Genomic DNA, 17,602 nt, shown 5'->3' with positions numbered 1-17,602 from the left:
CCTTCAGATGAGACAAGGCCTATACCAGTTTGCCTAAAGAGCAAGTTGCCCAATGACTAGCAGGTCTACAACTTAACGCCCTCCTGACAGTGTTTTACATCTTTGAGAGTATGTCCATCCCTTTTTTTTACTTTTTGCCATGTTTTTGGCAGGTTAAACATTTTAAATTAACATGTCTAAGAGTCTTTCCTCTTTTTATTTAGCCACACCATGTGGCTTGCAGGATCTTAGTTGTCGGATCAGGGGTTGAATCTGGGCCACCTCAGTGAAAGTGTTGAGTCCTAACCACTGGACTGGGAAGGAATTCCCTTGCTATTCCTAATAAGAATATATCACATTTGTAGTACTTTTATAATTAATGAGATATGTGCTTCTGATAAAGTTCAGAGTGACCAAATGATCCAAGCTTAGTCTCAGGAACTGGGCACACCAGGGTTTAAAATCCTAGTTCTGCCAGATACTAGGACATGGTATTTAACCTTCTTGATCTTTGGCTTCTCCAAGGGTGATGGTTAATTTTATGTGTCAACTTGACTAGGTCACAGGGTACTCAGATATCTAGTTAAACATTATTTCTAGGTGTGTCTGTGAGCATGTTTCTGGATGAGATCAGCATTTGAATCAGTAGACTGAGAGAAACATGTGGCCTTCCCTGGTGTGGGTGGGCATCACCCACATCCTTTGAAGGCCTGGATGGAACAAAAAGAGAGAAGAAGGGAGAAATCACTCTCAGCCTGTTGAGCTAGAACATTCGTTTTTTCCTGCCCTTGGACTGGGACTCACACCATTGGTTCCCCTGGTTCTCAGGCCTCTGGACTTGGTATGAGACCACACCACCTGCTTTCCAGGGTCTCCATCTTGCTGATAGCAGACCGTGGACTTCTCAGTCTCCATAAAAAATGGGTGAATTTCTCGTAATAAATCAATCTGTATCTTTACCTATATCTAATCTTACTGGTTCCACTTCTCGGAAACACGCTATTACACCAAGTATAAAATGGGGCAAATAATCTCAGTCCATGATTCTCAGAAGTAATCTCGTATGGATGATGTGAAGATGTGTGAAGTAATGACAGGTTCACTGCAGGCCCATGAGAAGTGGCAGTCTTATTTGCCTAGTGCATCAGTTAGGGTTTGATCGGGGAAGCAGGGCCACTCTGTGACATGGGATAAGGGATGATTATAGAGAGAGAAGTTCACACAGCCAAGGCAGCTGGTGAAGAGGTCTGGAAATGCTGCTGCCTCGATGTCTACTAGGGGCCTGAAGTTGTGTGGGCCAGCAGGGTTGGCAGGTAAGAAGACAACACAGATGTGAAACAAGCGGACAACAACAACAACAATGTAACAGCAAACGGAACACTAAGAACTCTTGAAGAGAAGCTGGAATTTGTGTCTGTTTCCCACCACCTCCTCCTTTGACAGTCTGGGGGCTCCAAGGGAATTCTGGGAAACCCAGTTCTAGCTTCCTAAGTTGCTACAATATAAAATAATCACACTTACAAAGAGGATGGAAAACAACTAACATTTAGTCAGAGCCAACAATACACCTTCATGGATGTTTGTTAGCTGATTTAATCTATGCTCTGTGCTTACCAAATAAGGCGTATTATCTCCATCACCTGTTCAAAGTCTACTGGAACCCAGGTTGTCGGGGCCTGAGCACTTTCCACCAAAATTCAGCCTGTGAAGCTGAACTGGGCCTTTTTGTTTGGGGGTTTCAGCCCCATCACTGTAATACTGAATGCCCTGCAGACCCCACACATCTGGACAAGGGGAAGAATCAGCTCTCTGAACCCATCAGAGGCTGGGCTGCAGCGGGTCGTTTCTTGCCATCTAAGCTGCATCTAGAAGAAGAATTTGAATAGAAGAGCCGTTCGGCAGGAATTTAATTTTAATTAAAATGTATTTATCCGCTACAAAATGCATGGAACGTAGAGAAAACCTTCATGTGAGGTGGTATGTGGGTGGGGTCAGAGTGAGGAGTGGATGATAGGAGGTCAAGATGACGTACAAGGATATTGCCGAGAGGTGAAAAGCACAAATTCCTTCTGAGCATTCGTTTCGGCCGAAGTCCATGGCAATGATCCAGACCCACTGGAGAAACAGCGGTGGGTGGAACAAACACCTTGTGCTTTTGAATAGCTTCCTCTTTTATTCTTTCAACAAACATTTACTGACACCTTCTGCTGTTTCAGCTACACACATGGAAGGTACAGCATTGATAAACTTACTGTTGCTCATCTCAAGGAGTTATAGTACCGCGCAGCCCGGTGGCTCAGACGGTAAGGCGTCTGCCTACAACGCGGGAGACCCGGGTTCGATCCCTGGGTCGGAAAGATCCCTTGGAGAAGGAAATGGCAACCCACTCCAGTACTCTTGTCTGGAAAATCCCATGGATGGAGGAGCGTGGTGGGCTACAGTCCATGGGGTTGCAAAGAGTCGGACACGACTGAGTGACTTCACTTATAGTTTAGAATGGGTTCCCCCAGAAGCAGACCCTGAGAAGAGAATCTGAGTTCAAGCAGTTTACTTGGGAAGTAACTCTGGAAAGCATCAGGACAGAACTGAGGAGGTGATAAGAGGGAACCAATATAGAACATGTTAATGAGCACTTTCACTTTTCACTTTCACATATTGGAGAAGGAAATGGCAACCCACTCCAGTGTTCTTGCCTGTAGAATCCCACGGACGGGGAAGTCTGGTGGGCTGCCGTCTATGGGGTCGCACAGAGTCGAACACGACTGAAGCGACTTAGCAGCAGTAGCAGCAGCAATGAGCAATCACTGCTGTGGGCACCTGGGCTCTTCCCTACAGAGTCAGATATAGCACATACCTCCAAGACATCCCGCTTGAGGCTGAGACATTTGGGGTATGTATCCGCCAACTCTTGCCCACTCTTGTTTGAAGGCTACTACTGGAGGTATTAAATCTCCAGTACTCTGGCCTGCCCTATGCATTGGCTGAGCTCGCTGCAGAGGCCAGAGGAAATCCATAGGTATGGAGTCACAGGTGCTTGCAATAGAAAGCTATTTGTATATATGAAAACCAGCAGCATCTGCTATACTAATCCAGCGTATAACCATCTATCCCTTCTCCTCCCTTCCTAACCATCTCAGCTTTTGTTCAGGTGTCCCTGTCTGTTCCACGCAGCCTGAGTGTCTCAGGGGAAGCTGAGCCCACCCCAGCTGCAGGCAGGGGCCCTGACTGGCATACCCAATCAGCACATTCCAGACCTCTGGCATGTGATTCAAGGAGGCATGTGACTCAGTCCAATCAGAGTGAATCTCAGGATTCCTGCTTGGAATGCTGGGTCAGAAATGTTTTTTGGTATCAGGTAGCTTCTGGCATTGAAAGCTTTTTTGGTACTGGCTACAGGGAGAAAAAATCAGCCTGAAGACAACACCAACACAAGGGAGGGCGGAGACAAGAGAATTGCAAAGGATAGCTGGAACTTTACTTCTTCAGTCAGAGGAGTCTCCTACACTCCTATTGTAGTCAGATCTCTTCCATCACATGTAGGACACAGCTACTGGCAGCCCTGACTTCCAGGGAAAGAGAGCTTCTCTTGTGCTACCTATACACTGGTCCTGAAAAAGAAATCTGCTTGGACCATATGCACGTCTGTTGGCCCTGTCACCACTGAGCCTACATGGCTGGCTGGGCCTAGATGCTATGTCCAGTCTTGTAAGCAGGAGTAGGGAGTCAGGTAGATTCACCCTGTCATATACCAGCTCCTGGGAGACTTTGGGTGAGTGGCTTCACTTCTCCAACGTTGCATTTTTTTCATCTCTACGGTGTGGATGATTATTATCCACCCTAAAATGCGGCTGGAGATACACAAGTGTAGCACTGGGAGGGGCCATGTCCCTGACTTGGAGTTGCTCATAACGGTGTCTCTTAGAGACTCCAGTTCTCTACCCCCTTATTGATACCAGCCCCCAAGTTACTTTAATCAAAACTCATATATGTCATTTACTATGTACATGTGTTCTAAGCACACATCTCCCTCTGACTATGCTATCCTATAACTATTCCCCTATTATAGGTGAGGAACCTGCTGTACAGAGAGGTTAAGAACTTCCCCAAGGTCACCCAGTTAATAAGTGGCAGAGTTGGGATTCAAACTCAGGTATCTTGACTTCAGGGTTTTTGCGACTAACTACTTGCCTACGATGTCTCTTACAATAACTGCATTGTACCTATTTGTGGGGTGGATATATGTTGGATGGATACACAGATGAACTTGAGTGAGTCCCCTCTATGGCCTAGAACAGAAGAAAGTATCCCCATCCTTGCCCCTAACCAGATACCCTGTGGTGGTCTGGGGATATTTGCTGAATGAGAGCAGTGTGTTCTAGCGTGGGCTTCAGGTTTGCATGAACAGGACTCTGCCAGGGCAGCAGTTGGGCCCAGCCTGCCATGAGGGTGCAGTCGGTTTGGTGGTATTGTTTAGTCTCATGTGTCTCTAGGGGCCAGAACTGTACCCTTGGATTTCACAGGTGGCTTTGAGTATGTAGGTATCTACATGTGACTCAGCCTCTACCATCTCCCCAGGCTGTTTGGAGCTGGGGTCAGACTACTTTCTTGATCCTGTGTCTCCTCCCCTCCCCTCTGCATACCCGCTCTCTTTGCTCTGGTTCTTACATCACCTCCTGCCTGTGGCCTCATCTCTCCAGCGCTGATCTTCCCATCCTTTCAGCCCAATGCACACATTCCCCAAAGTGCTGCGGTGGCTCTGAGGGCATTATTGATTTTGATAGGTGCCATCTCTTCTCCAAACTGTCTCTGGAAAATGCACTGAATGTGTGGAAGGCCTGATGAGTTCCTTGTGACCTTAAAAACTTTTATATGTCTTATCTGTGAGAAACAGTTCATTCTGCAGCCATCAGGATGATAAGGGACTGGAACAAAGCCCCAGTGATCCTGCTTCTCACACAGTCCTGAGTCTGTTTGAGAGAGGTAAAAATGTTTCCACTTCCTGGCTTAGAAAACCCTTTTCCAAAGATACCTCCCCCAAGGAGGATAGACACCTATCAGCCTTTTCTCATCATCTGAAAAGGTCATCCAACTCTGTGTAGATATCAGCCTTCTGCCTCGTTCTAAGTATTCTTGCCTGGAGAATCCCATGGGTAGAGGAGCCTGGCAGGCAACAGTCTATTGGGCCAAGAGTCAGACACAACTGAGCAACTAAGCACACACCTCTTTCTAAAAGACTGAAGTCCTTTGATATTGGTTTGGGGAGGAAGTGGGTGAGACCACACTCACTGTCCAGTTTTATCCCTTCCTGGAACATCTGTATATGAGGAAGGGGTCTGAGGGAACAGACCCTTTCTTATTTGGAGGAGGCGGCTCAGGTGGTGATTCTTTTCCCTAACATTCAAACGCTGTGAGACACGCTCAGGCTTCTCTGCAGGAAATCTCTGCATTGGGAATCCACTTAGTTCAACTCTGACCTTTCTTCAAGCCAACTGCTTAGCTGAAAATAAGAAGCCAGGCCTGATATCCCGCTCCCTGCCTCCTGCCCCAGCCCCACCCTGGGACACCATCAGGTGGATAACTGACGTGGATGGAGATCACCAGCTGGAGTTCTTTCGGGAGCAGGCATGCGCCGTGGTGCTGAGACTCAATGCTTCCAGTTTGAGATGCAGATATTTTTAGGAATGAATCTGGGCCTTCCTTTTCTCCCTTCCTCTGATGCTAATGTGGCCATCTGCATCTCCCAGACAACCTTCACAAGCGCACATTCGCCGTCCCAGAAGAGTGGGCTGGGGAGAGATTGTCATTAAATATAGAACACTAAGCCATGGCCCAAGGAGTTGAGTTTGCCTGGCATGCTCAGAGTGAAGTAGGGGCGTTAGAGACCTGGAACCTGCTTTCGTACTCTGTGACTCTCATGGTACCTTCCCTTCCCGATTAATGTGTAAATTTCTTGAATCTGTTCAGTGAGGGTCTTATATAATATTTCCTTTAAGTTCACTCTAACAGTGTAAAATCTTTTCTTTGACGATCTTAGTTGTGTAAACTCCCAACAGAGTCCAGGCTACCACTTTGTCCAGAGAAAGGACAATTGTGATCTTCTGTCTCCATTTCTTTCCACCTCCTAGGGAGATGGCCAGCAAGGGTGGCTTGGATATAGCAAGAGGTAGCAAGAGGCTCTGACCACTGATTCAAGAAGTCTCAATGCTTATCTCCCTGCAATCAGCCTTCATCAGCTCCCAGCTTGCCCTACATCCAAGGAAAAGCTCACTCTTCAGCACTCAGACTCACCTAACAGGGGCTTTTCTTATCTGAGGTCCCCAAGTCAAAAAGTTTGGGAATAGGGTTGGGAGAGGAGGCAGAGGTCCTAGGAACACACTGATAAGTTTGAGCTTTTGAGCTAATAGAATTTCTATGCTGAAAAGGTGCTATCTCACTGTGGTGGGCACACAGTGTTCCTGAATTAGGGTTAAATTTGTTTATTTGGAGAATACATGCCATAATTAAGGTGATAGGAATCATGAAAAATAAAAGTGATAAAGAACACAGCCCCCCTAGCACTGTGTACTTCTGATTATTTATCAGCTGAATAAGTTACATGAATGCAAGAATCATATTCAGCTCACAGTAGCATCAATGAAATTAATGAATGACTCTGTCTCCATCTCCATCCCTAGCATGGGTGTCTCAAAACCAGACCAGAAGCAAGAAGCTTGTGTCTAGTGAGGATCTGGGCTGGGGGCAGAGGTAATGCTATTTCCTCCATCAGTCATTCTGTAAATAAGGCAGGGCCATGTTGATCTCATCTCCTGTCCCTGACAGTGCCCAGGCCTGAGCTCACCAGAATGCTTGGATGGACTGGGGCTGGTCAGGCCCCAGAGGAGTTCCTTCAGGGATAGACCTGGCCTGCCCAGGGCTCTAGAGGTATGGGCAGGACTGCAGAGACCCCAGTGCACAGTGATTAGGCATGCAGTTTCTGGAATCCAGAATCGAATCTAGCCTCTGAAACTTATTAACCATGTGACCTTGATAAGCTACTTCACTTCTTTGAGTTTTCACATCTGCAAAAGGGGATGATAATAAAAATGCACACTGTGCAGAGCCACGGTCAGAATTAAATGAGATAATGCGAGTGGAAGACACTTCATCAACTGGCACCACAGGCAGAGTAGCATCAGAGCAGAGAGCTGCCCCTCCGAGAATCAGTGCTGACTGAGCCTTGCAAACTGAGCAGGGACGGCTTTTGCTGAAAGTTCATCTGCAGGAAGTGGACTGAACTCTGAAGATGCTAAGCGAACAACCAAGTAGGACAATCCCTGGGAAAACCCTAAAGGCCTCAAATAGGATCACATGGTAAGGGGCATGGGAAAAAATAACCCCCAGGTTTAACAGGGACAAACTGCTCTGTTTAAACTTGCCTGGCAAGGGAACATAGTCTCTTCAGAGGGTAGTCTGATGCGGTGGAAATTCCAGCAGCCTGGAGATACGATACTGTTTTCTTACTGCTCAAGCCTGCCTGTTCTCCTACCCCTGGGTCAGCTCTGTCCCAAGAACACTTATATTAGGCCAAGCCCATGACAGGCACCTAGGCCCCAGAGGTAACCATACCTCCTGCAGGGGGTTGCCTGTTTCATTATCCCTGCTACCAGGGCAGTCTGCCCGAGGTGTCTGCAGTATGTACAGTTCACAAAGCAGCTGCACACCCCTCTCACTGTTCACACTGTCTTTTCTGTGAATTGTGCTCTCTGGAGCTGGGGGCAACCAGGGAGTGGGGGCAGGGCAGAGATTAAGGTAGCCTTTAGACAGACAAAAGAAGAGGGTTCTTGAGTGATTTGACTAAAGTAACAGGTGAAAATTGTATAGGAACCTGGAATGTCAGGACCATGAATCAAGGTAAGTTGGAAGTAGTCAAACAGGAGATGGCAAGACTGAACGTCGATGTTCTAGGAATCAGTGAACTAAAATGGACTGGAATGGATGAATTTAACTCAGATGACCATTATATCTACCACTGTGGGCAAGAATCCCTTAGAAGAAATGGAGTAGCCCTCATAGCAAAAGAGTCTGAAATGCAGTACTTGGATGCAATCTCAAAAATGACAGAATGACCTCTGTTTGTTTTCAAGGCAAATCATTCAAGATCATAATAATCAAAGCCCCAACCAGTAATGCTGAAGAAGCTGAAATTGAACGGTTCTATGAAGATCTACAAAACCTTCTAGAAACAACACCCCCCCAAAAGAGGTCCTTTTCACTATAGGAGACTGGAATGCAAAAGTAGTTGTCTGAGGAAGCCTTACAAAAAGCTGAGAAAAGAAGGGAAGCTAATGGCAAAGGAGAAAAGGAAAGATACACCCATTTGAATGCAGAGTTCCAGAGAATATCAAGGAGAGATAAGAAAGCCTTCCTCAGTAATCAATGCAAGGATATAGAAGAAAACAATAGAATGGGAAAAACTAGAGATCTCTTCAAGAAAATTGGAGATACCAAGGAATATTTGATGCAAAGATGGGCACAATAAAGGACAGAAATGGTATGGACCTAAAAGAAGCAGAAGATGTTAAGAAGAGGTGGCAAGAATACACAGAACTATATAAAAAAGATCTTCATGACCCAGATAACCATGATGGTGTGATCACTCACCTAGAGCCAGACATCCTGGAATGCGAAGTCAAATGGGCCTTAGGATGCATCATTATGAACAAAGCTAGTGGAAGTGATGGAATTCCAGTTGAGCTATTTCAAATCCTAAAAGATGATGCTGTGAAAGTGCTGCACTCAATATGCCAGCAAATTTGGAACACTCAACAGTGGCCACAGGACTGGAAAGGGTCAGTTTTCATTCCAATCCCAAAGAGAGGTAATGCCAAAGAATGTTCAAACTACCACACGATTGCACTCATCTCACATGCTAGCAAACTAATGCTCAAAATTTTCCAAGGCATGCTTCAACAGTCCGTGAACCATGAAATTCCAGATGTTTAACCTGGATTTAGAAAAGGTAGAGGAACCAGAGATCTAATTGCCAACATCTGTTGGATTATCAAAAAAGCAAGAGAGTTCCAGAAAAACATTTACTTCTGCTTTATTGACTATGTCAAAGTCTTTGACTGTGTAGATCACAATAAACTGTGGAAAATTTTTCAAGAAATGGGAGTACCAGACCACTTAACCTGCCTCCTGAGAAATCTGTATGCAGGTCAAGAAGCAACAGTTAGAACTGGACATAGAAAAACAGACTGGTTCCAAATCAGGAAAGGAGTACATCAAGGCTGTGTATTATCACCCTGCTTATTTAACTTATATGCAGAGTACATCATGCAAAATGCTGGGCTGGATGAAGTACAAGCTGGAATCAAGATTGCCAGGAGAAATATCAATAACCTCAGATATGCAGATGACACCACCATTATGTCAGAAAGCGAAGAACTAAAGAGTCTCTTGATGAAAGTGAAAGAGGAGAGTGAAAAAGTTGGCTTAAAACTCCACATTCAGAAAACTAAGATCATGGCATCTGGTCCCATCACTTCATGGCAAATAGATGGGGAAACAATGGAAACAGTGACAAATTTTATTTTTTTGGGCTTCAAAATCACTGTAGATGGTGACTGCAGCCATGAAATTAAAAGATGCTTGCTCCCTGGAAGAAAAGCTATGACTAACCTAGACAGCATATTAAAAAGCAGAGACATTACTTTGCCAACAAAGGTCTGTCTAGTCAAAGCTATGATTTTTCCAGTAGTCATGTATGGATGTGAGAGTTGGACTATAAAGAAAACTGAGCGCTGAAGAATTGATGCTTTTGAACTGTGGTGTTGGAGAAGACTTTTGAGAGTCCCTTGGACTGCAAGGAGATCCAGCAAGTCCATCCTAAAGGAAATCAGTCCTGAATATTCATTGGAAGGACTGATGTTGAAGCTAAACTCCAATACTTTGGCCACCTGATGCAAAGAACTGACTCACTGGAAAAGACACTGATGCCGGGAAAGATTGAAGGCCTGAAGAAAAGGGGACGACAGAGGATAAGATAGTTGGATGGCATCACCGACTCAATGGACATGCTGCTGCTGCTGCTAAGTCACTTCAGTTGTGTCCGACTCTGTGTGACCCCATAGACGGCAGCCCACCAGGCTCCCTCGTCCCTGCGATTCTCCAGGCAAGAACACTGGAGTGGGTTGCCATTTCCTTTTCCAACGCTTGAAACTGAATAGTGAAAGTGAAGTCACTCAGTCGTGCCCAACTCTTCACGACCCCATGGAATGCAGCCTACCAGGCTCCTCCATCCATGGGATTTTCCAGGCAAGAGTACTGGAGTGGGGTGCCATTACCTTCTCCCAATGGACATGAGTTTGAGTTAATTCCGGGAGTAGGTGTTGGACAGGGAGGCCTGGAGCGCTGCAGTCCATGCAGTCGCAAAGAGTTGGACACCCCTGAGCGACTGAACTGAACTGAACAGGTGATATGCATCACCACCTCTCTTTCCACCAGTTTTATTCTAAGGCCAGTCCAGGAGAGGGGAAGGGCCTATCCGCTAGCAGGTGTTTGCTGAAGCCCAGAGTGGTCAAGAGGCAAAACAAGAAGGAAGGGCCACGGCCGGTACTAGAAGTGGTGTGCCGCCCCCCCCCTCCAAGTCCAAAAGGGGACACTGAGGGTTGCTTTCCAGCTTCTTAGGCCAGGGAGCGTGAAGCCCAGCCCTTGCCTCTCTCTTGACATTTGGATACCCGCACCGGGGTTTTCATCTAGCAGCACCACCACGCCTTGTCCCCATCGGCCCTCTGCTGGTCTCAGAATTGCACTGATCTCGGTGGGAGCGCCGGGCTGCTCCCTACTCCAGGGCCGGGCTATAACCCACGTGCGCCCGCGGCTGCCGCGGTGACAGCTGGCCTCCCAGGGGCGGGGCGGGTGGAGAGCGGGGGGTGGGGGTGGGGTGGGCTCCGCGCCGCGCCGCCATTGGCTACGGGCCTCGACCTGGGGGCGGGGCCGCGCCGCCGGTGGCCCTGTCATTGGTCTCGCCGCAGATGGGGGCGTCTCCCGATCCTGTCCACCGCAAGGCGCAGAACCGCAGGCGCTCGCCGGGCTTAGCCTGCGCGGGGCCGCCTAGCTCGCTCACAGTTCGGCAGGCGGCCTCCGGGGTCCTGAGCACTGCGCCCGCGGCCCTGGGCGAGAATAGAGGCTGGACTCGAGGTTCGGCGGCCGGCGCCGCTCTCGGTAAGAAGCTGGTGGGGAACGCGAGGGAAGGGGAGAGCGGGGTTCCAGGAAGAGCGGGCGGGGACCTTGGTAGGCGAGCCTGGACTCTGCGCCCTAGCTGGCGCCGGGGAGGGTCAGGTGCGGCGGCAGCATCTCCCGCCTCAGACCCTCCCCGCGGGGCGCCCAGCGAGCAGGTGGCGCAGCCCAGGGAGGCCGGTGTACCCCGGTGTTCTCTGAATCCATTAGAACGCAGTACCACGGACTACCTCTTACTCCGCTCCACAACACCCAAACTCTCCAATTCTAAGCCTAAAAAATACCCAAACCTCGACATACAGTGGGAGCGACGCGCCAGCAATACCGCCTGCCACCGGGGCAGATCATCCCCAAACTTATCTTCCCACGATTTGGGCTCCTAGCCTGTCACGTTCTTACCCGGCGTTTCGCTGGGCGCACCCCACACCCCAGCCGGGTTCCCCTCCCTCCTTAACAACAGGAAGTTAAAGTGGGCCAAATGTCGGTGGCCTGGCCGCCTGCGGGCTGGGACTGGGTCTGGGACGGTGGCCCGAGGGGCCGTGGAGCTGTCTTTTTCTGAACCTCGCTCCCCCAGCAGCACGCACTCACCCCAGGCACCGGAGCACCCCCGCCGGGCTTGTCCCTGTGGACTGGCCCCGGGTAAAAGTGTCCGCTGACTTGACTTCCAGGCCGGGGCAGGTGGGGTTAACTTTATCCTAGGCCAGCCTTTCGGCAGAACTGGGAACGGCCTTTGCTGGATGGGGAGGAGGCGTGTTTAAACCAGAGTAAACGTGCGTCTCCTTCCACATTGTTTATTCTAAAGCCAAAGAGCTTTTATTTGGAGGCACTTCGGGCCCTACTGGGACCTTAAGCAGTGTGGGGACCTCTTTCTGTCAGTCTCACCTGCTCACTACAGTCTTGGGTGGTGTCCCTGAAGGATGAAGTCCCAACCAGTTCCCTTCTGGGCGGCCTGGTGGGAGAAGAAGCCAGCCAGCTGGTTGGCCCTGAGATGTTTGCTTGCCTGGGTGCTCTGGGACCAGGGTCCCCTGGGTCTCCAGACCAGATCTGTTCCTGTCCCTTTCCCAGGCGAAGGGGGCCCAAGGGGAGCTCAGGTCTCCAGGGCAGTCCCACATGATGCTGTGGAAGCTCTTATTGCAGTAAGAACTGGTCTTCAGATAGAGAGAAGATGGTTTTATTAAGTGCCTACTGAGCGAGCTAGGCACTTAAGTCTTGGCTTGTGTCACTTTTGTGGCCAATTTCACGGTAATTAAAAGCCTCTGAGAGGTTTGCCCTCCTCATTTTAGAGATGGGGAAACCGACTCAGGTAGGGTAAGTGCCCAAGGTCACACAGAAAGTGGCATAGCCAGGATTTGAAACAGACTGCCAGAGCTCAGGTCCAGTGCTCTTCCTGCTGACCCATGGCTGTGAAGAGTGAGTATGCTGTGTTGTAGGTTCCTGGCCTCTGAAAAGATTCTGTTCAAAGATCCTGAGGGTGCTTCTTCTTATTTATTTATTGTTTTGATGTGGACCATTTTTAAAGTCATTATTGAATTTGTTACAGTATTGCTTTAGTTTTGTTTTAGTTTTTTGGGCCACAAGGCATGTGGGATCTTAGCCCCCGTCCAGGGATCAGACCCCGCATACCCTGCCTTGGAAGGCGAAGTTGTAACCACTTTTTTTAAGCAGAGCACTTGAACTGACCCAAGTTAGCCAAGTTGTTCAACCTGCAGACGCCTTGCCCACCCTGTCCTTCAAGGGTGATGGCAGGTGTTAGTCATGCTGTGAGGGGGAGGGGTTGATTGCTGCAGTCTGGGTGGTATTTGAGGGGGAAGGCTGCCTCTGCTGCTGTTGACTTGAACCTACCTCTGAGAGCTGACTTCTGCAGTGATTTAGAAGGACTGTTATTTGCAATAATCTCTACTTTAGGACTGATTCTAGTTTTATTTTGTTTTTTTTTAGGAGGGAGGGCGGATGTTGAGGCACACTAGCTGTGATTGTAAGGTGACTGAGATCCACAGTTGGAGTTTATATTTATAAAAAATGAAATCACTGCCTCTTTCCTTCTTCAGGCCCAGGGCTGGCTTTCTGTTCATCCTTCTCTTCTGAAAGAAGATAGTGATTAGCCTAATACCAATTAGTTATACCTTAGTATAAATCAGTTTATGGACTAAGGCTGTTTGTGGTTTGGTCATTGGAAGCCTATTCCCAGGAGCTTTAAGGAGCACAGGAGCACTGAGTAATCCCTCTCTGCCTGTGATTGGGATGTGTCTCTCTTTTCTCCACCCACAGCCACACCCATCTGGGTGTGCCTCCCAGTCCTGGGCCCTGTTCCTTTCACTGCCTACTGCTGGCGGGTAGAGGTCCTGCCTTCTTGGGGGAGAGCCTTGTCTCTGCCAAGAGGAGTGAGGTTAGGTGCAAGAAGATTTGGGTTGAACACTGTCAATCTTTGAGGCTTTTCCAGGGCTAGAGAGTCTCTGTTGTTTAAAGAACCAGAAAAGGGAACAGTGTATATCATGCTGGGATTTTTCATTCTTTATAATCATTTGATCCTCACAGTAGCCCTCTGAAGAAGTATGTAAGGTCATTCCCGTTTTACAGATGAGGAAACTGAGGTTCAGGGACTTACCTCCAATTACAAGCCTAGTCAGTGACCAAACTAGGACTCTGGTCTCCATCTGCATGAATGAGGTCTGCGTGGTGAATTCAACACTAAGAGAAACAGGAAAAAACTGTGGGTATCCTCCGAACTTTGGAGGCTTGGTGTGTGCAGCCCTCTGTTGTGCTTATGATTGCCCAGCTTATGTTGTAATTATTTGTGAACATTTCTTTCCACCCCACTATGAAATGGCATTTAAAACGCTCATAAACATGGCATATTTATGGAGGTCCAGTGGTTAGGACTGGGCACTTCACTACAAGGGCCTGGGTTCTATCCCTGGTCGGAAAACTAAGATCCCACAAACTGCGCAGTGCAGTCCTCACCCCCCCCAATCATTAACATTTTCAAGCACAAAAATAGAATAGTATAATGAGCCCCAAATACTCATTATCCAGCTTCAGCAACCAAGATCATGCCAGGCTGGCTTCATCTCTCTCTTTCTCTGTTTTCTTCCCTATCTATTTTAAAAAGAAGGTTCTTTCATGACCACATTACTATTATTGCATGTAGCAGAATCAACAGTAACTCTTTGGTCTCATCTGTATATATTCAGATGAAGTGACCTTCATCATGAGTTTGTTCAAATCACGATCCAAACAAAGTCTGTGTTCTGCGTTTGGTTGTTAGTCCTTTTACGCCTACTTTAGTCTGGAGCACCACCCCCTCTGCGGCACTTCTGCTTTTATCCAGCCGTTACCCTCCGTTTTTAAATCTCCCACTGGACAGTGAACCCTTTGATGCTCGAGTCTGCTTTTGTGCTCTGTTGGATCCCCAGTGCTGTCTCTGGGATGGGTCAGGGGCGTGGTGAGCATCTGTCCAGTGATGTTGTAGCCACTCAGGAAATGCATATTGAATGAATGAATCCTGTGGTGGGTTTGTGTGACTGCCCGTGCATGTGTTTAGCTAAGAGTTTTTTTTTTTTTTAAAGATGACTTGCTCGCGTGTGGATATTTCCTCTGCAAGCGTCAGCCTGTTAACATCCTGAAACAATAGGAGAACTATTTGCCATGCTCTCTGGCACTCTGGTTTGCGGTGTGGGGAGCCCAGGCAGCTGCCGAGATGCCCTGATCAGCAGCTGGCCTCCCCAAATCACATATGGGGCTGACAGGGACTGAGGTCATTTCTGTCCAAGCTCTGAATCCTGACTTATGCAGCCACAGGGATTACCACATTAGGAGTCAGGCATTTGGCCTTGGGCTGCCCAGAGAATGCTGTCCACTTTTCTCTGGGCAGTGCAAGATTCTTGCCTTGTGCCTTCGGGAGCCTTTTCTATCTGGCCTCATACCTGGGCAAGGTGTGGGCTCTTCTCAAATCATTATCCACCTGCAACTGACAGACCCTGATGGAAAACATACACTTATAACCTTTCAGTGTCTGGTCTGAATTTATGGTGAAGAGATAGTATCACCATCGGCACCTTTGTAGGCGTCCTAATGAAGGAGACCAGAGGCTCAGTGAGAAGGATGAGATGTGTTCCCTCCCCAGATAACATGCTTCACACCTGGATTCCTTGTCAGATCTCTCCAAGGTGCTGGGCTCTCTGATAGCCATCTTCTGACCCACCCAGCAAAGACCCTTCTCTGCAAATAGCACCTAAATGAGGAGGCTTTTTTCTTTTCCTCCTCCTCCTCCTTCTTAAACATAAACAGGCTTTTCCACTAGCCATTAAGTATAAGAGAATGTTGTTTTTCTCTCTGTATGGTGGAGATAATTTTTTCCTGCATATTATTATATTTCTCAGCGTTTTTCTAAAATTTTTATAATAAAAATGTTTTATTGTTCTAATGGAAAATAAAAATATTTGGGGATATTTTTCCTCTTAAAAAAGAGAACTTCCTTCAACTGATTTGCATAGGTAAACAAGATTATACATGTACTTGGTCCAGTTTTATGTGTGGATAGATTCCTGTTCCCATTGGGATTTTGATATTTGCCTATTTTATTTTGTAACATTATTTTAAAGAATATATCTGTGTTTTTATTTACATTTTTTAATGTTTGGCCTCACCGCATAGTTTGCAGGATCTTAGTTCCCTTACCAGAGATGGAACCTAGACCTGTACAGTGAAAGTGCCAACCTCCAGGGGATTCCCATACCTAAGAAAGCTGGAGCTGCAGAGACAGGAAGCTGTGGAATCCATTCAGCCTGACCCTCTTTCCCATTGTACCACCTTTCTTTCATGAGAATTTCATTTTGGTTTCCTGAGAATGAAATTGTTCTCATGGTAGGCTCTTGAGTTTGATTTTTTTTTTATTCAGGGAGTTGGCGATATCAAATGAAGACAGAACAACAAGCATAGTGGGTTAAGAAAAAGCAGGCAGGGCAAAGCTTCGGGCTCAGACGGCCTGTCCCATCCCCTTGGGAAAGTGCCTGATGGCCAGATGCCCCACTCACCTCACTTCGGGGGGCCCTGACCCCTCCCTCCACCATTTTCTGTTTTCCTCCCTGCCACCTCCTCCGAGGTAGAAAGCACAGCTGCCCTGCGCTGATAAGACTCCTCCTTCTCAAACCCTGATCATCTGGTCTCTGAACTCAGAGTTAGTGGGGGTGATAGGGACGTGGGCCCTCTAGTCACAAACAAGCCTTCATCTCAGGGCTGGGTCACAGTGGAGTGTGATTTTTGAGATGCTTACCTTTTGTGCCAGCTGTTGAGAAAGTGTCCATCCCTGTGTCCCAGAGGAAGAGCCGTTTGTGAATACCAGGTATGGTGGTTGTTGTTTAGTCACTAAGTCGTGTTTGACTCTTTGAGACCCTGTGGACTATAGCCTGCCAGGCTCCTCTGTCCAGGGATTTCCCAGGCAAGAATACTGAAGTTGGTTGCCATTTCCTTCTCCAGGGGTTCTTTCCAACCCAGGGATCGAACCCACATCTCCTGTTTGCAGGTGGATTCTTTACCACTGAGCCACTGGGAAAGTCTGGTACTAGGTATTGTATCGTTTCTTAAATGCAATTGCTCTAAATATTACTACAGTTTATCCCAGGAAAACCTGTGTGTCTCCCTGGTGGCTGGCAGTGAGTTGTGTGTGTTTGTGTGTGGATGGTGCAGTGTTTGTAGGGTTGAGATTTTAGTGTGTTCTGTACTTGTGCTGGTGTTTCTGTCCCCTGAGAGCCAGAACAATCTCCCTGTCCCTCCCCACCTGAACCCCCCTTCTCCTGGAGGTGTCCAGAGACCTTGCTGCTCTTGTATTCCTTCCAAAGGCTTGGTCAGCTTTCTCTTTGGGGAATACAGATATCAAGGCAGGGACTTGTTTCCTGCTGGTTTGGGGCTCAGGTTTTCCCTTTCCCGTGCAGTGGAGGATGTCTAGTGCCAATGTCCCTTCTAAAGGCAGCAAGGTAGGATAGCAAAGAGTCGGCTGGCGGCTCCTGATCCCTGAGCTGCTGCAACAGCAGCTTTAATGGAACATTTGCATGCTGGAGCTCCTGACACACCCAGTGCAGAAACCCAACCAGCCCAGAGACAGAGGGGGAGTCTAAGAACATCTGGTCCTGCACTGTAGTATCAACGTGTTAAGATGAGGAAACTATTACTTGGCTCTGGTGACTCTGAATGGCTGGCCTTGGCTACTGATCTGAGGACTGACTGTATATGGTGAAGAGTTGTAGGATCTCAGGGTTTAACTTGTGCCAGGGCCAGGAGAATGAAGTATAGGGGAGGATGAAGAAGTGCCAAAGTCGCTTGGACATTCTGATCACCAAGGAAAGCTGCTGGGGCCTGGTAGAGCTGCTGAGCCCTTCTGTTGGACAGCTTCATCTCAGGGGAGCAG

The 17,602-nt window shown here is 47.9% G+C and overlaps 1 protein-coding gene across 8 annotated transcripts in view; it reads left to right on the top strand.

Annotated features, from left to right (window-relative positions):
- Positions 1–11,012: 11,012 nt before the first annotated feature.
- MICAL2 (microtubule associated monooxygenase, calponin and LIM domain containing 2) overlaps positions 11,013–17,602 on the top strand; it is a 242,343-nt gene continuing 235,753 nt past the window's right edge. For 5 of the 8 annotated variants that reach the window (XM_055423358.2, XM_055423357.2, XM_088843078.1 and 2 more), the window contains exon 1: positions 11,013–11,184. The gene's annotated coding sequence lies outside the window, so the exon portion shown is untranslated. The remainder of the gene's footprint in view (positions 11,185–17,602) is intronic. The other 3 variants (XM_088843080.1, XM_088843079.1, XM_088843081.1) reach the window with 1 other exon arrangement.

The sequence above is a fragment of the Moschus berezovskii genome, chromosome 14 (genome assembly GCF_049115385.1).
Source record: "Moschus berezovskii isolate FMDL1 chromosome 14, NW_MosBer_1.0, whole genome shotgun sequence".
In the NCBI taxonomy this organism is placed as follows: domain Eukaryota; kingdom Metazoa; phylum Chordata; class Mammalia; order Artiodactyla; family Moschidae; genus Moschus; species Moschus berezovskii.
This window is presented reverse-complemented; position numbering and strand designations above follow the sequence as displayed.